The 19527-nt window shown below is 40.9% G+C and overlaps 1 protein-coding gene across 1 annotated transcript in view; it reads left to right on the forward strand.

The window, feature by feature from the left end:
* Nucleotides 1–12846: 12846 nt before the first annotated feature.
* Nucleotides 12847–19527, forward strand: part of PPEF1 (protein phosphatase with EF-hand domain 1) — a 116606-nt gene continuing 109925 nt past the window's right edge. The window contains exon 1 of the mRNA XM_053579777.1: nucleotides 12847–12903. The gene's annotated coding sequence lies outside the window, so the exon portion shown is untranslated. The remainder of the gene's footprint in view (nucleotides 12904–19527) is intronic.

The following is a 19527-nucleotide window of genomic DNA, read 5'->3' on the forward strand; positions in this document are numbered from 1 at the left end:
CATTTTGGCGATTGTAAATTGAGCTGCAATAAACAGTCTAGTACAAGTGTCCTTATGATAAAAGGATTTTTTTCCTTCTGGGTAGATGCCCAGTAATGGGATTGCAGGATCGAATGGGAGGTCTAGGTTGAGTGCTTTGAGGTTTCTCCATACTTCCTTCCAGAAAGGTTGTACTAGTTTGCAGTCCCACCAGCAGTGTAAAAGTGTTCCCTTCTCTCCACATCCACGCCAGCATCTGCAGTTTTGAGATTTTGTGATGTGGGCCATTCTCTCTGGGGTTAGATGGTATCTCAGGGATGTTTTGATTTGCATTTCTCTAATATATAGAGATGATGAACATTTTTTCATGTGTTTGTTAGCCATTCGTCTGTCGTCTTTAGAGAAAGTTCTATTCATGTCTCTTGCCCATTGATATAAGGGATTGTTGGCTTTTTTCATGTGGATTAATTTGAGTTCTCTATAGATCCTGGTTATCAAGCTTTTGTCTGATTGAAAATATGCAAATATCCTTTCCCATTGTGTGGGTTGTCTCTTTGCTTTGGTTATCGTCACCTTAGCTGTACAGAAGCTTTTCAGTTTAATGAAGTCCCATTTGTTTATTTTTGTTGTTGTTGCAATTGCCATGGCAGTCTTCTTCATGAAGTCTTCCCCCAGGCCAATATCTTCCAGTGTTTTTCCTATGCTTTCTTTGAGGATTTTTATTGTTTCGTGCCTTAAATTTAAGTCCTTTATCCATCTTGAATCAATTTTTGTGAGTGGGGAAAGGTGTGGGTCCAGTTTCAGTCTTTTACACGCAGACATCCAGTTCTCCCAACACCATTTATTGAATAGGGAGTCTTTCCCCCAAGGTAAGTTCTTGTTTGGTTTATCGAAGATTAGGTGGTTGTAAGATGTTAGTTTCATTTCTTGGTGTTCAATTCGATTCCAAGTGTCTATGTCTCTGTTTTTGTGCCAGTACCATGCTGTCTTGAGCACTATGGCTTTGTAGTACAGACTAAAATCTGGTATGCTGATGCCCCCAGCTTTATTTTTGTTACTAAGAACTGCCTTAGCTATACGGGGTTTTTTCCGGTTCCATACAAAACGCAGAATCATTTTTTCCAAATCTTGAAAGTACGATGTAGGTACTTTGATAGGAATGGCATTGAATAGGTAGATTGCTTTGGGAAGTATAGACATTTTAACAATGTTGATTCTTCCCATCCATGAGCATGGTATGTTCTTCCATTTGTTAATATCCTCTGCTGTTTCCTTTCTGAGGATTTCATAGTTTTCTTTATAGAGGTCCTTCACCTCCTTCGTTAGGTATATTCCTAGGTATTTCATTTTCTTTGAAACTATGGTGAAGGGAGTTGTGTCCTTAATTAGCTTCTCATCTTGACTGTTATTGGTGTATACAAAGGCTACTGACTTGTGGACATTGATTTTATATCCTGAAACATTACTGTATTTTTTGATGACTTCTAGGAGTCTTGTGGTTGAGTCTTTGGGTTTCTCTAAGTATAAGATCATGTCGTCAGCAAAGAGGGAGAGTTTGACCTCCTCTGCTCCCATTTGGATTCCCTTTATTTCCTTGTCTTGCCTAATTGTATTGGCTAGAACTTCCAGCACTATGTTGAATAGTAAAGGTGACAGAGGACAACCTTGTCTGGTTCCAGTTCTAAGAGGAAAAGCTTTCAGTTTTACTCCATTCAGTAAAATATTGGCTGTGGGTTTGTCATAGATAGCTTCAATCAGTTTTAGAAATGTGCCACCTATGCCTATACTCTTCAGTGTTCTAATTAGAAAAGGATGCTGGATTTTATCAAATGCTTTTTCTGCATCTATTGAGAGGATCATGTGATCTTTATTTTTGCCTCTGTTAATATGGTGGATAACGTTTATGGACTTGCGTATGTTGAACCAGCCTTGCATCCCTGGGATGAAGCCTGCTTGATCATGATGAATGACTTTTTTGATGATAAGCTGTAATCTATTGGCTAGGATTTTGTTGAGAATTTTTGCATCTATATTCATGAGTGAGATTGGTCTGAAATTCTCCTTTTTGTTTGGGTCTTTTCCTGGTTTTGGTATCAGGGTGATGTTTGCTTCATAGAATGTGTTGGGGAAGATTCCTTCTTCCTCAATTTTTTGGAATAATTTCTGCAGTACAGGAATAAGCTCTTCCTTGAAGGTTTGATAGAATTCTGGAGTGAAGCCATCTGGACCAGGGCATTTTTTAGTTGGAAGCTTTTTTATTGTTTCTTTGATCTCAGTGCTTGAAATTGGTCTGTTCAGGAGGTCTATTTCTTCCTGGCCAAGTCTAGGGAGAGGGTGTGATTCCAAATATTGATCCATTTCCTTCACATTGTCAAATTTCTGGGCATAGAGTTTCTGGTAGTATTCAGAGATGATCTCTTGTATCTCTGTGGGATCAGTTGTTATTTCCCCTTTATCATTTCTGATTGAGGTTACTAGAGATTTTACTTTTCTATTTCTAGTTAGTCTGGCCAATGGTTTATCTATTTTATTTATTTTTTCAAAAAACCAACTCCTTGTTTCATTAATTTTCTGAATGATTCTTTTGTTTTCAATTTCATTGATCTCTGATTTGATTTTGGAGATTTCTTTTCTTCTACTGAGTTTAGGCTTAGATTGTTCTTCTTTTTCCAATTCCATAAGGTCTCTTGTGAGATTGTTGATGTGCTCTCTGTCTGTTTTTCGAATGTAGGCATCTAAAGCGATGAATTTTCCTCTCAAAACTGCTTTTGCAGTATCCCACAGGTTTTGGTAGCTTGTGTCTTCATTGTTGTTATGCTTAAGGAAGTTAGTGATTTCCTGTTTGATTTCTTCCTGCACCCATCTGTTATTCAACAGAAGATTGTTTAATTTCCATGCCTTTGGATAGGGTCGAGCATTTTTGTTAGAGTTGAGTTCCACCTTTAGTGCCTTATGGTCTGAAAAGATACAAGGTAAAATTTCAATTCTTTTGATTCTGTTGATATTTGTTTTGTGTCCCAGGATATGATCAATTTTGGAGAATGTTCCATGGGGTGATGAGAAGAATGTATATTCTTTATCTTTGGGGTGGAGTGTTCTATATGCGTCTATCAAGCATAATTGTTCTAGGGTCTCATTTAAATCTCTTATATCTTTGTTTAATTTCTGTTTAGAGGATCTGTCCAGCTCTGTAAGAGGTGTGTTAAAGTCCCCTGTTATGATGGTATTATCAGATATCATATTGCTCAGACTGAGTAAGGTCTGTTTCAAGAATCTGGGAGCATTTAAATTTGGTGCATAGATATTTAGAATTGAAATGTCTTCTTGTTGTAGTTTTCCCTTGACCAATATAAAGTGACCATCTTTGTCTTTTTTGACTTTAGTTGCTTTAAATCCACATGTATCTGAAAATAAGATTGCAACTCCTCTTTTCTTCTGAATTCCATTTGCCTGAAAAATTGTCTTCCAACCCTTGACTCGGAGCTTTAATTTGTCTTTTGAAGCCAGGTGTGTTTCTTGCAGACAGCAAATGGATGGCTTGTGTTTTTTAATCCAGTCAGCCAATCTATGTCTCTTCAGTGGGGAATTCAAGCCATTAACATTTATGGAGATAATTGATAAGTGTGGTAGTATTCTATTCGTCTTATTTGGTGAGAGTCCATTGCTTAGTTTTATCTTTTGCATCAGTGTGGAGGTTAGGTTCTGTCCTTTGATTTCTGAGTTCTTACTTTGCTGCTGATCCATTGTGGTGGTCAGTGTGCAGAACAGGTTGAAGTATTCCCTGTAGAGCTGGTCTTGTTGTGGTGAATTTCCTCAATGTTTGTATATCCGTAAATGATTTGATTTCTCCATCAATTTTGAAGCTTAGCTTAGCAGGGTACAGAATTCTGGGCTGAAAATTGTTCTGTTTAAGTAGATTAAAGGTAGATGACCATTGTCTTCTTGCTTGGAAAGTTTCATTAGAGAAGTCTGAGGTCACTCTGATGGATTTGCCCCTGTAGGTCAACTGGTGCTTACTCCTGGCAGCTTGCAGAATCTTTTCTTTTGTCTTGACTTTGGACAGGTTCATCACAATGTGTCTTGGAGAAGCTCGGTTAGAGTTGAGGCGACCTGGGGTCCGATATCCCTCTGAAAGCAGTGTGTCAGAATCTTTGGTGATGTTTGGGAAATTTTCTTTTATAATATTCTCTAGTATGGCTTCCATTCCTCTGGGGCATTCTTCTTCCCCTTCTGGAATTCCTATAACTCGTATGTTGGAACGTTTCATAAAGTCCCATAATTCTGACAGTGAACGTTCTGCTTTCTCTCTCTTCTTTTCTGCCTCTTTTACTATCTGAGTTATCTCAAAAACTTTGTCTTCTACCTCTGAAATTCTTTCTTCTGCATGGTCTAACCTGTTGCTGATACTTTCCATTGCATCTTTAAGTTCCCTGATTGACTGTTTCATTTCCTTCAGCTCTGTTATATCCTTTTTATATTCTTCATATCGTTCATCTCTGATTTGATTCTGTTTTTGGATTTCCTTTTGGTTATTTTCCACTTTATTAGCAGTTTCCTTCATTGTTTCCATCATTTCTTTCATTGTTTTCAACATGTGTATTCTAAATTCCCTTTCTGTCATTCCTAACATTTCTGTATAGGTGGAATCCTCTGCAGTAGCTACCTCATGGTCCCTTGGCGGGGTTGTTCTGGACTGGTTCTTCATGTTGCCTGGAGTTTTCTGCTGATTCTTCCTCATGAGTGATTTCTTTTATCTGTTTCCTTGCCCTAATTTTCCTTTCACTTCCTCTTGCTCTTTAAGTTCTCGTGCCTGTGGAAGTTGTGGGCGGGTTTAGACGGGTTGAACACACGCGACCACTTGCCGGTTTTCCACTGTTTTAGTCCTCCTCTTGGGGTCCAGAAGTCTCTCGCTGACTCCCTGTATCCTCATAGGAGTGATGATAGGCAGTTCCCACCAGCCAGAGATGCCTGGAGTCCTATCTCCCCAGACTCACGGTGCCCAGATGCAAGGAAGCTGTTACTCGGCTGCCATCTTGCTCCGCCCCTCCCCATTTGACACATTTTTATCACAGTGGTTAACATAGCCTTTCCGGCGTTATCTCAGTTACTGTGCCAAAACATTTACATTCTACATTTACCAAGTTTCGCAAATACCCCTGTAATATGCACCACAGGTGTGATCCCACCATCCCCCTCCCTCTACCCACCCACCCCCCTTTCCCACTTCCCCCTATTGTTAAGTTGTAGCTGGGTTATAGCTTTCATGTGAGAGTCCCAAATTAGTTTCATAGTAGGGCTGTGTACATTGGGTATTTTTTCTTCCATTCTTGGGATACTTTACTAAGAAGAATATGTTCCAGCTCCATCCATGTAAACATGAAAGAGGTAAAGTCTCCATCTTTCTTTAAGGCTGCATAGTATTCCATGGTATACATATACCACAATTTATTAATCCATTCTAATTATAGTTTCAGGTTAATTTGAGGGTACAAAGAATTAGGTTACAATGTTTGTGTTTGTTAGGTAGAGTCCTTGTTATAATTGTGTCCCACTCCCAAGAGGTTTGCCATACCCCTTAACATTGTGCCCATTCTGTGGGAGAACACCCATCCCCTCCCTCTTCCTCTCTCCCCACTCCCTCATTCCCGTGCCTCTTACCTTGAATTGATTTGAGTTTTTCTTTTATGTGGGCATGAATTAGATCATCTACTGGCTTTATATTAGGTTTGAGTACATTGTTTTTTGCTTCTCCATTCTTGTGATACTTTACTAAGAAGAATGTGTTTCAACTTCATCCAGGTTGATACACAAGATGTGATGTCACCATCTTTTTTATGGTGAATGGTATTCCATGATGTACATATACCACAGTTTGTTAATCCATTCCTGGGTTGGTGGGCATGTAGGTTGTTCCCAAATTTTGGTGATTGTAAATTGAACTGTGATACACAATCTAGTGCCAATGTCCTTATGATAAAATGATTTTTTTTTCTTTTGAGTAGATGCCTAGTAGTGGGATTGCAATGTTTGCTACATATGAATTTTAATACACGAGTAGATTAGTAAAACCACCACTATAATCAGAACACAGAAAATGCCCCCCAAATCCTCTTGCTAGCCCTTTGTAGTCACTCCCCACCCCTAACCATAAACCCCTGCCAACCACCAGTCAATTCTCTGTCACTATAGTTTTGTCTTTTTGAGAATGCCATGTAAATTTTCATAATCTTTTAAGCCTGGCTTCTTTCGCTCAGCATAATGCCTTTGAGACCCATCCAGGGTGTGTATGTTAATAGCTCATTCTTTTTTATTGCTAAGTAGTATTTCACTGTATGGATGTTTCAGAGTTTGTATATCTATTCATTCACTGAAGGGCATTTGGGCTATTTTCAATATTTGACCATATGAATCTGTATACAGGTTTTTGTGTGAATAGAAACATTTCATTTCTCTAAACTAACTGCCTAGGAGCAGAATTGCAGTCATATGGTAAGTGTACGTTTAACTTTATAAGAAACTACCAAACTCTTTTTCAGAGTGGCTGTACCACTTTGCATTTCTATCAGCAAAGTATTAGAGTTCTAATTACTTCATATTCTAGCCAGCACTGGGTATTATTTTTTTAAAAATTTAACTATAGTAATAGGTGTATAGTGGTATCTCACTGTGGTTTGAATTTGAGTTTCTACTTTCTTGAATCCAGTCTGGGATAACTGGAGAGAAGAAAAAGGTAAACCCAATGCCAGTTCAGCAATACTTCAGGCACTGATCTGTTTCCCCAATCTCCCTTCTATTTGCTTTTCTGAGTTCTCTGTTACTTTTTTTATTGCTGTTTAACAGATTACCAAAAAGTTAGCAGCTTAAAATCTTATAATCTTACAGTTTCTGTGGGACAGGACAGGAACCTGGGCATGACTTACCCAGGCCCTCTATTTCAGGATTCTGTCATGAGCTGCTGCAGTCAGAGTGTTGGCTGGGCTGCAGTCATCTGAAGGCTTGCCTGGGAAGGTATCAGCTTCCCAGCTCATAAGGTTGTTGGCAGGAGTCAGTTCCTTGTGTTTGTTTGACCAAGGGCTTAGTTCCTTGCTGGCTTTTGACCAGAGACTTTCCCTATTCCTTTGCCACATGGGACTCTCTGATATGGCAGTTTACTTCGTTAGAAGCATGCATGCTTTGAAGGCAATGGAGAGAGTCTGATAACAAGATAGAAGGTCACAATCTGGTCATACAAGTGGCATCCTAATATCATTGCCATATGTTATTGATTAGAAGCAAGTCACCACACTGGGTGCAGTGGCTCACTCCTGTAATCATAGCACTCTGGGAGGCTGAGGTGGATGAATTGCCTGAGCTCACAAGTTTGAGACCAGCCTGAGCAAGAGCAAGAACCCGTCTCTAAAAATACATGGGCATTGTGGCAGATACCTGTAGTCCTAACTACTTGAGAGGCTGAGGCAAGAGAATCGCTTGAGCCCAAGAATTTGAGGTTTCTGTGAACTGTGATACCACAAAACTCTCTGCCGGGGAGGGGATTACACAAGGGTATAAACTGCCCAGGAGGATCATCTAGGGTATCTTAGAATCTGCTTGCCACAGTCCTCAAACAGCTACTTCATGTATCCTATCTTCTCTTTCCCATGGGTGAGACAGGGTGGAGTGGGTATGATGTCTTTACTGTCTTACCCAGACCAGATCCCTCTATGAAGCTTTTCGATTTGATTTATGAACATTCAGGGTTAAGGATTATTATTATTTTTTTTGAGACAGAGTCTCACTCAGTTGCCCTGGGGTTGAGTGCTATGGCATCATAGCTCACGGCAACGTCAAAATCTTGGGCTCATGAGATCCTCTTGCCTCAGCCTCTCAAGTAGTTAGGACTACAGGGGCCCACTATAGTGCCTGGCTTGTTTTTTTTTTTTTTTTTTTGTAGAGACAGGATCTTGCTCTTGCTCAGGCTGGTCTTGAACTTCTGAACTCAAGTGATCTTCCTGCCTTGCCCTCCCAGAGTGGCTAGGATTACAGGCATAAGCCACCATGCCTGGCCTCAAAATTAAAAACAATTTTTTTTGAGACAGAATCTCACTTTGTCACCCTTGGTAGAGTGCTGTGGCATCATAGCTCACAGCAATCTCGAACTCTTGGGCTCAAGCAATTCTCTTGCCTCAGCCTCCCAAGTAGCTGGGACTACAGGTGCCAGCCACAACACCCAGTGATGTTTAGAGGCAAGGTCTCAGTCTGGCTCAGGCTAGTCTCAAACCTGTGAGCTCAGGCAATTCACCTGCCTTGGCCTCCCAGAGTGCTAGGATTACATGCATGAGCCACTGCACCTGGCCCAAAATTAAAATTCTTTTTTTTTGAGACAGAGTCTCACTATGTCACTCTTGGTAGAGTGCTGTGGCATCACAACTCACAGCAACCTCAAACTCTTGGTCTTAAGCAGTTCTCTTGTGTCAGCCTCCCAGGTAGCTCGGACTACAGGCATCCGCCATAACACTATTTTTTTGTTGTTGTTGTTGCAGTTGTCATTGTTGTTTAGCAGGCCCGGGCTGGGTTTGAACTTGCCAGCCCTGGTGTATGTGGCTGGCGCCCTAACTGAGCTACGGGTGCTGAGGCCCCAAATTAAAATTCTTACATCTATTTATCTGTTTATTAAGTTACCACCAAGAAAAGCTCAAATTTGTATCTAGGATAGAGCTTTTTCAAAGCTGAACTTCCACACCTGACAGCTGTTTCATCCTGTTATTGTGGCTGCTGACCAGGTGACCCAAACAGACACAGCTGGCAAGCACTGGCCTTTATGAATTTCTCCCATCTGATAGTGACTCATAGTGCACCTTTGTTTTCTTCTAATGACTTCCTAATGACTTGCCAAATCTGGCCTCTCTTTTTTCCTACTTCGTGTGATTTTTCAACACCCAGAACTTAGCCTTGAAAATAATGCTTGATTCTTTCTCTTTATTTAAATGTAGAATTATTAATATTTGGCATTCCTTTCCTTTCTTCAAAATAGAACAGGCTCTTTAAATCAGAGTTCTTTGAATTTTTTGGATCACAAAACCCTCATAGTAAATGTTTTTTTGAGAACAGACCAGACATATTTATTTATTCACAACTAATGCTACTGAGCTCATCTGTTATTGTGTACATGATCATTTGATATACGTGGAAATAGAAAAGTTAACAAGAATAAGAAAATAGATAAAAATCCAGGTTCGAATGTTTTATTTGTTGCCTGAACATCTTTTGTGCATTTGCTCTGGGACAGGTACCCCAATTTTGGAGACTACTAGGGATTAAGTGGTGATTAGATGTGGTTGCCTACCACTGGCTCTAGCGTCAGAAGGCTCACTCAAAGTTGCCAGAGCTGGAAGGCCAACCCTGGCTGAGTGTCTCCCCTTCAGTGCTATGGGGCATTGAGGTATCAGAGGCCAGAGTGGACAGACACCACAGGTATCCCCCACCAAACAGATCTGCCCATATTTCTGTTTTCTCAGTCTCCTCCCAATCTAGCCACTTCGCCTATATTCCAGCATACTCTTCAGGGTGTGTCATGATCAGTAATGAGAGCTGCCTGTTAGAATTACTTTGCCTTGGCAGAAATTGGAACTATGGCCAGCTTCAGGAAGCTTGGGAAACAGGAGAGGTTGCCTGCAATGCCCTCTCCCTTGTGAGGTAGCCAGCCTTCTCTGTTCTCTGTCTTCCATGGTTGGCTACTACCCCGAGCTAACCAAGGGTCCTGGTTTGGGTTCCCTCAGAAGCAGAGTCTGAGTTAAGTATTTGGGAGCAAAAAGTTTATTTGGAAAGTAAAGGCAAAGGCAGTGGGAGCGTGGGGAAGTGAGAAAGGAAGAGGAGGCAGCCAAGAAAGAGTAAGTCCAGCCTGTAGAGGTGGAGAGGGCCGCCATTTTTCACTCTTAACAGCTGAATACCTTTCTCTACCTGCTCCAAGTCTAATTGCAGCATTGTCATTAGGAAGGCAGTTCATTCAGATTTTTAGTTCCTTTCTCCCATTTCACAGCCTTGTTAAGTACCGTAGAATATGCATACCTGTGAGAGCACCATCTTCTCGCCCTACCTCTTTTCTTCTGGCTCAGTGGTTAGGTCTCAGCCTGTGCATCACTTCTTCCAGAAAGCCCTCTCTCTTCCCCCTTTCTGGGATGGGCTCTTTCTCTGTGCTCCCATAATGTCCTCCACCTATTTTATTGGAGGTTGTGTCATACCATATTGCTTTTATTTATTCATGTAATATTTATTATGTGCCTGGCACTGTTACAGGTACTTGAAGTGTATATTCCAATAGGGGAGGCAGATTTGAACTTGTAATTCCTTATTTATCTATGTGTCTGCCCTACCCAACCATGTGTGTTTTGTTCACTGTGTCCCTATCCCTCAGCACAGTGCTTGCCACATGGGAGGTGCTCAGTTTGATGAACTGAGTAGAAGAGCACAGGTACTTTAGTTAAGGATGATGTGGTGTTGCTATGGCCTTTTCCAGGGGACAGTTGACCCCCCCCCACCTTTCCTATTGGCTGTTTTTATATGATGTGCCCACTGAGAGATAAATTGGCCCACCTTGACTGTTATGGGTATACATCTAATAACGAGTGGGTTTCAACTGTTAACATTACTTTGGCTATTGTTTTGTCTTTTTTCAGGCTGGGAGAATACATCCCAGCTCAGCTGTAGGAAAGCCAGAGAACATCCAAGAAGAGGATGAAACGTGAATTTTGCAAACACACAAGGCTGTGGAGTGAATGACTTTAAGTAGGAGTTCTAGAGCCAAAGTGCCTGGATTCAAATCCTAGTTCTGCCCCTCATTTGCCATTTGATTTTGGGCTATAGTTTCTAACATGTGAATAGGGATAATAATAGCACATACCTCATAGGATGGTGTGGGGAGATTAAATAAGATTAACACATAAAATTAATAAGTGCTTAGAACATGGTAAGTGCTCAATAAGTGTTATTATTATTGTGATTTATTTACTTACATCATTGTTGTTTCATTTAACAATTGGAAGCTGGCTGTAGGACTCCTTGTGGTGCTCAAAGTACATAACATTTCAGTGTTCTTTCTACAACAGAAAATATAATGAAGCTGTTCCTTTAAAGCAGATTCTAAGTTTTAAACAAATCATATAAAGGGCACAGCCAGTCATGGTCTGGGGGCTGGCCATTAAAGTAACCACCTAATTCGGGAGTTCTTTCCCTCTTCTCCTTTCTTTCTGTAATTAAATATTTGCTGGTTACCTCTTTTGCATCTGGTGCTGGGAATGCCAAAACTAAAGAAATAGGTCCTTTCCCTTTAGGAATTCACATGTAAAAGGGGAAATTACAGCATACTTTGGAAAGCTCTACAATTGGACACATACTTGGCTTGGAGAGCCAGAAGACAGAATGACTAATTACCCTTTGGTGATTCAGGAAAGGCTTCGCCCAGGGGAGGTGACATTGGAACAACTGCATGTAGACATAGCCATCATTTAATCAGTGTGGACTGAATAGGCATTTGGTGGGGAAAGCCAGCCATATAGCTCCATTGTCCGCTATTTTTTCAGGAGCCCGGGTAATTGTGCCATCATTTACAATGTGTGTGGCAGCCTCATCAGGTCTTAGTCTTGGTGTACCCACCATGGACACTTAAACACTTGTATTGCCTTATAATGAGGCCCTCTGATAATACATATTTCATATACTGATAGTACAGGAGCCCGAAGCTGCCTTTCCAGTTATTTTTAAAGTGACTCTATCAGACTGAATAGCAAAGTAGATAACCACTTTACTAGATCTCCTGTGGCTCTCAAATGCAGAAAGGAATTGGGCTAAAGAGCAGCCTGAAAGGGGTTATGAAATAGTTATATCCTAGTTAGTGATGCTTAAGGACAGTAACCTTGAAAACACCTGTGCTGTGGAACCAGCTAGGAAGAGTTTGAGGTGAAATTGCTGGTGGTGCAGCTGCAGTCAGCATGAGACCCTGGGAATAAGACCACCCCTGGATTGCCCTGAAAGATAGCAGAACTGTGCATTCTGCTACCAACACCTGCACTTTGAGTTTTTAAGTAAGTCTTCCTCCTCCTCCAAACTCATCAAAATTACAGGTCAATTTTCCTTTTCCTTTCTGCTGTTGAAGGGATGTGAATCTCCCATTCACAGATAGGTTCTTCAACAAAGAGCTCATTGAACAGCTGATGGAATACAAATGTCGTGTGAATTAGTTTGCAGCACTGCACCCAATGGATGTTCCCTTAAACCCATGCCTTTCTAGTTCTAAGGAAGAATGTTTAGTTTTTCCACTTGCTTCTCTTAATTATACCCAAGTTACTGTGGTGTTTTCTAAAAATCATCCTCAGTTTACCTAAAGAATACTTTTCTGCCCTTATTTACTGAAATTCTCTTTTCTGCTTGGTACTGAAGGCAAATTATTTATGCAAATAGCAGCTTGGTCCTGCCTGTACAGAGCCTGGTCCCCTTGGAAGCAGTCACGTGGCCGCTGACTTTGCAGCCCAGTACTTGAGCACATCCCTCTATCTCCAGGCCAGGAGCAGAGCGGGGTTGGGCAGACAGCTGCGTCTCACAGGGCCAGTGCAGCCTCTCCCCTTCGGTGGCTCTGGGCTGCCCTTCCAGACTGAAAGGCACAGCAGCCTGGCTCTGTTTTATACAGTTATTTTTTTGTGAATGTGAGTGCATATGTTGTTTATTTACTTATTTAAGCAAGAGCTCTCCCTGCAGAGATATGAGCTCTCTCTCCCCCTGCCCTCTTTCTGTCTGTGTGTGTGTGTGTGAGGGATGCACTAGAGAAAGCTGAAATTTTACCTCTTTTATTTCAGACTTCAGCATTCTCTCACAGAGAAGGGTTTTTCATCTTTGTTTCTTTTGAAACACCTGAGGTGAGGAAAAATCTCTGCATTGGCCAAGCAGAAGAAACAGGTAATATGTTTTTTTATTCTTAGGCATTTTGGGCAAACAGAATTCTACCTTATAAACAAATATCATGTGATGATGGAACATGGGGCATGTACTCCTTAGAGTATATTTAATTGCTTTGCAATTTCTAGGAATGATTTTTTCCCAGGTATGCCGATTGTAAATCACTTGTCATCAGTTTGAAAAGGTGTGTACAGATGACTTGGCAATCTGAAAGGTCAAGGCCTGCTTCATATAAACTTGATGTTTAGAAAAATTCAATGGCCACTTGGATGAAAGTTAGAAAATGATGGAAGTGATACTTTGAGAAACTCTTCTAGGTCTCTCATGGGTTAGTCCCAAAATTCTACTGCATGATTTCTTATTTAGAAATGATAGCTCCCTTGGCCTCTTGTAATCTTAGAGGACCACGGAATTTCCATCTATCTGTAAGAAATGGAAGTCGAAGTCCTTGTAATGTTCAAGGGAGAATTTTCTTTAGTGATTTAGTTTTTACATAGACTGGTAAATCCTGAAACCAAGGCATAATTAGCCTTTTAGTGGACAAACATGTTTGTTCTTTAATGATTACACAGAGTGAGTCTTCAGTTCTCCCACTGATCAACTGTGCCAGGGAGTATGATATTTAATTTTGGAACCGCAAGTTTTTCATAGGGGGTGATAATACTATGTAATACTACCTTGAGAGTTTGCTGTGATGATTAACTGAAATAATAGAAATATAAAATACCTACTGTACTGAGTAAATAGTCATTCCTTAATAAATAGTAGTAATTTTAGCTATTATTATTATTATTACTACTGGTATAGCCTTCTTTCAGATCTTAGCGTTCTTGGGAGGTGGGGGAAAAGAGCCCATTTCTTTGTGTGTCTTCAGTTATTCCAGAATCTTTATTTTATTTTATTTTATTTTTTTGAGACAGAGTCTCACTTTGTCATCCTCAGTAGAGTGCTATGGCATCATAGCTCACAGCAACCTCAAACTCCTGGGCTCAAGAGATTCTCTTGCTTCAGCCTCCCAAGGAGCTGGAACTACAGGCACCTGCCACAATGCCCGGCTATTTTTAGAGATGAGGTCTCGCTCTGGCTCAGGCTGGTATTGAACTCTGGAGCTCAGGCAATCCACCCACATTGGCCTCCCAGAGTGCTAGGATTAAAGGTGTGAGCCACTGCATCTGGCATGTTATTCCAGCATCTTTAGGCACCTAAGGGGTTTAGTTTCTGGTAGGCCCCAGTCAAAGCATTCTAAAGAAAGAGATTTGAGCAAACACTGTGGGTATTTAGCCTTACAAGGCTCCTCCTGACTTGTCAGCTAAGAATAGTTGATCTTTGTTCAAGCCAGTTCCTTCCCCTATCACTGAGCCAGTTCCTTCCCCTATCACTCATTCATTCCTCAGTACAAGTCAGTAAGGTATATATTATTATTCATGTTTTCCTATGGGGAAACTAAGGGAAGAAGAGTTCATAACTAGCTGAGCTCTAGACCCCAGCTGTCTGACTTATGAAGCCAAAGCCCTGCTGGGCCAGCATTAGGCAGTCAGGACTAATAGTTGTTCTTGAGATGCTTTACCTCAAAATGGTCCCTTGCTAGGCATCTTTCTATGGATTCACAATGCACATTAACATATTAAAGGCTCTGAGAAGTCCTGCAGTAAAGAAACCTATTGAGACCCTGTGTCTCTGCTGGAGTTTGAGAGCAGCCTGAGCAATAGTGAGACCCTGACTCTACTAAAAATAGAAAAAACTAGCTGAGTATCATGGTGGGTGGCTGTAGTCCCAGCTACTTGGGAGACTGAGGCAAGAGGATCTCTTGAGCCCAAGAGTTTGAGGTTGCTGTGAACTATGATGACACCACAGCACTCTACCCACAGCAACAGAGACTCTGTCTCCAAAACCCTGTGTCTCTTGAATTTGTCTGATGGTGAGACTTTTTTATTCCTTGCCTTATTCCTAGACTCATAAGCCATACACAAACATACTTTAACAGCCTGGCAACAGGCTAAGCTGCATCCTGATTACAGTTCTGTCTGATGTACCAACAGATACCTTCAGATATCTTCCGGTAGTCAGTAGAGTTTCCTCCTTTTTCTTATCCTTCATCTGATAAGATCTAGGAAAAATCACCAGCTCGTGCTTACAGACCTTCCCTTACTTAATACCCCAGAGGCAAGCAGATGCTACAGTGTTCTACTGGAAAGGTAGGTAGTAGGAGAGACCTCACTAGTGTGGTCTACCAGACTCCTTTACCCCACTGCCTAATTATATAGGCCACAGATATCAGGCTTATCACCTCTGCTTCAGTTTCAGTGAATACCAAAGAGAATGCAATAGGATGAGTCTGGTAAGGTATCTGTCCTCCATGCCAGTGTCTACACAGTCCAAGGGGAAAGCTGCCAATTTAACTTCCACTGTAGCAGTGGTGGCGGCAGGGCGGAGGGGTTGGTGTCCATCAAATGACTATGGGTTCCAGATTTGAATTCTTCAGGGCTGGAGCTAGATTAGAAATTTCTCACAAAAGCCATCATCTCTAGGAAAAGCAGAGTTTCTAGCATGGGGAGCTATGCAACTGACATCTAGAATGCCAGAGGGAGAATTGTGTTCAGGGTGACGGAGCTGAGGTGTGGAAGTTGGATAGAGATGTACTTTGAAATAATGTTAACAATGAATAAGAACCATTCTGGGAGGCTGAGATGGGCGGATTGTTTGAGCTCAGGAGTTTGAAACCAGCCTGAGCAAGAGCAAGACCCTGTCTCTACTTAAAAAAAGAAAATAGAAAAAACTAGCTGGGCATTGTGGTGGGTGCCTGTAGTCCCAGCTACTTGGGAGGCTGAGGCAAGTGGATTGCTTGAGCCTAAAGAGTTTGAGGTGGCTGTGAGCTGTGATGCCATGGCAGTCTACCCAGGGTATAGAGTGAGACTCTATCTCAAAATAAATAAATAAATAAATAAGAACAATGTGGGATGCTGGACTAGCACTTGGAGGATATATGGTAGCAGAGGTTAGGTTGGCTCCCAGGGCTGGGCTTTTGTTCTTTGCTTGTATTTTCAGCATTGGAGATGAAGAGTAGTTAGGATGAAAATAACTGAAAAATCTAAGTTCTCCCCTCTCATCCCCCCCACACAGAATATAAACCTTTTAGCAAAAGACTCCTTTTGCAGATTATAAATGCCAATGATGAGTCATTATTTTGTTTACTCTTTAAAACCATCTTTCATATATATCAGAAGGGGCAGACGCCCTGCATGAATTTCAAGCTGTTTTTTGCCAAGGTCCACCCTAGTGGTTCCCGTCACTGACTAGAGTACCTGTGGCCTTTGTGGACCCTGCAGAAGCCCCCATCTCTTCAGCTGAGAACCTCTGTGAGGCCCCAGGGAATTGCTACTTGAGAGACTTCTTTAGTGCACTAAGTGCTTTTCTAATGCCGGCAGAGGGCAGGAAATGGAAGAAGCTTAGATTGTACTAAGTAATGGAAAATCCCCAAATCATTTTTATCAGCTTTACGGTCAGTCAGAGGTGTCCTCGAAGGTCTATGTACTGCTTACAAAACTCGCTTCCCCCTGTGCCTTGAAGTCCAGCTGGGATAGCATGTGGGAGGGAGCTCATGTTTTGGTGAGAATTAAAAAGAAATGAAGTGGGTTTTTTTTTTTTTTGACCTATTGCCTAAGAAAAACAGCTTCAGAATAATTCTTTAATATTGTAAAAATGCCAGTAGTCATTTTTAAAAGGGATAACCAAAGAATTCTGTAACAATTATCATTTCTTTCCATTATAATTTTAAAATTTTCTTTAAAAAGGGATTTATAAACATTACTCATTTTCCGGTTTAATAAAAGGCTTTTGTATAATCAAATAACATATCTCTGCACAAAATGATGGACTTATGACTTTTAGCAATTAATTTTTTAAAGAACTATGGCTTAGAAGTATTCTTTCTTTTATTTACTCATTCACTTAGCGGTATCAAACTCCTGCTATATGAAAAGCATGGTGTAGATACCAGAGATTCAAGGGGGTATTTAGAATGTTACCATCGGAGCTAACAGTCTAACAGAAATATATGCAAGTTTGATGGCTTTCAGTTCTTAGCGAATCTTTTAGATGTTGTTTTGTTTTTTGTGTAACTAATTATCTGAGAGGTGGATGAGAACCAAATGCCTTTAGAGAGACATTGCTTTTTTTGCTTTCTAGAAGAAGAAAATTGAGATTGAAGTATACCTATCAGTCCAGTCAGTTTTTGTGGCCTACTCAATGCCTAATTCTTATGTATTCATAAAAAGGGGTAGAAAAATTAGCAAAAGGATAGAGCGAAGCCCAAGGGAGATATGGATACTATTAGACAGCAGTGTTTCTCAGACCGAGACGTGGGACCTGCCTGGGTCAAACTTCCCAGAAGGGTGCACTTCATTTTTATTTTATTTTATTTTATTTTTCTTGAGTCAGAGTCTCACTTTGTTACACTTGATAGAGTGCTGTGGCATCATAGCTCACAGCAACCTCAAACTTTTGGGCTCAAGTGATTCTCTTGCCTCAGCCTCCCAAGTAGCTGGGACTACAGGTGTCAGCCCCAATGCTGGGCTATTTTTTAGAGATGAGGTCTTGCTCTTGCTCAGGCAATCCACCCGTCTCAGCCTCCCAGAGTGATAGGATTACAGGCGTGAGCCACTGCTCCCAGCCCTAAGAAGGGTGCACTTTAAATACGGATTCCCAGGCCTCCAGACCTTTGGAATCTGTGTACTATTGGTGAAAGCCTGGGAATCTGCATTCCCCTAATAAGTTACATGAGTGCTCAAGTTAGAGAGCACTGATCTAGGCACTGGGAGAATGTCACCAGGACTAGATGAATTACTTCAAAGGGTGATGAAGGAGCCAGCAGATATGTTCTCATACATAGGCATTGCGAATGACCTTTGAGAAATTCCTGAGTATGGAGATGGATCAGTAGTGCCTTGATTTCAAAAAGCAAGAAAATAATATATACTAGAAGCCACAGACTTGTAGGCCTCACTTGGCTTCTGGAAAAATTCAACTTGAGGTAGATGGAGTAAAGCATTTCTAGGAAAATGTGATCATTGCTAGGCGTCATCATGGCTTTGCTAAAACATTGACTCTTAGAGATTGTCAGACTTCACTGTATATTAGAATCTGGGAAGCCTTAAAAAAAAGTCTTGATGCCTAACCTCCACCCAATACCAATTATATCAAAATCTCTGGGTGTGGATCTGGGCATGAGTATCTTTTTTTTTTTGAGACAGAGTCTCACTTTGTCGCTTTTGGTAGAGTGCTATGGAATCATAGTTCACACCAACCTCAAACTCCTGGGCTTAAGTGATTCTCTTGCCTCAGCCTCCTAAGTAGCTGGTACTACAAGCGCCCACCACAGCACAACGCCTGGCTATCTTTAGAGACAAGGTCTCCCTGTGACTCAGGCTGGTCTTGAACCTGTGAGCTCAGGCAGTCCATCCACCTCGGCCTCCTAGAGTGCTGGGATTACAGGAGTGAGCCAGCATACCCAGCCCATGAGTATCTTTTAAACTCCCAGAGATTCTGACTTAATGAGGCTCAGGCTTAGCATTAGGAATTTTAAAAGCTTCCCAGTGGACTCTTAACATGCAACAAAGTTTGACAAGAACAGATCTATATAATATTAGGCAAGTTGTTTAACTTCCTTATACTTTGTGTAAGTACTAGGTAATGTTAAAGATCTTTCCCATCTTTATTTCTATGATTCTGTCATAAAATCTCATGCCAAACTGATTTCCTTCCTCCCTCCCTTCCTCTCTTTCTTCTTCCCCTCCTATTCCTGTTCCTCTTTTTCATCTTTGGCTGGAATAGGCTAGAATTTCAAGGTACCAAAGTATACATCATAATTTTATTAACATTTTTAGTGAAATTTCCCTGAATGTCTCACAGATAAATAAGGTGATAGTTACAGGTGAATTACCACCTAAATGAACAAATATGCTCAGAGTCTGAATGTAATGGATCTGTGGTGACCCTGGAGAATGGTTTGGAGTGAAACGCCACAAGGCTTATTCAGCCCTTGGACCTAACCTTGTTAACATTCTTTATCCATTATGTAGAAAAGAAAGACATGAAAGAAATGCCTATCAAAGTTGGAAATAAACCAGAGTTAAGGGGGGTTAATTAATTCAATACATAAAAGAATCAGGCCCAGCTCTGATCAAAGAATCTGTTTATTAGGGTTGTTACTGGTTTTAAAAATACTCCCATAGTTCAAATATTTGTCTCATTTTAGTTTTCCCTTTCCTTAGTTGAGGTGAAATTTTGAAACCTTCGGTTAGTACTAACAGGAAAATAGACGTACCAGTTCTCTGACTTTGTTTCCATTAAAAAACATAAATATGTCAGACTGGTTTGGAACATCACAAAATACAGGAACCATCACTTCAAAAAGCATTGAGATAGTATGGTACAGAAAGGAATTTTGTTGAAAACTCCCATCAAGAGATTTTGGAAGTTAGCAAACTCATCAGAAGGCCTACTAAGCACAAGGGTAGACTTCGGAGGGGCCACAGCCCTGGAGAGCTTGTTTAAAAAGGTCACAGATTATGATTCCTAAATTGGGGGGGAGGTCTTTGACCTCCTTCTTTTATTTATTTATTTATG

This window comes from Nycticebus coucang, chromosome X (assembly GCF_027406575.1).
Source record: "Nycticebus coucang isolate mNycCou1 chromosome X, mNycCou1.pri, whole genome shotgun sequence".
Classification (NCBI taxonomy): Eukaryota; Metazoa; Chordata; class Mammalia; order Primates; family Lorisidae; genus Nycticebus; species Nycticebus coucang.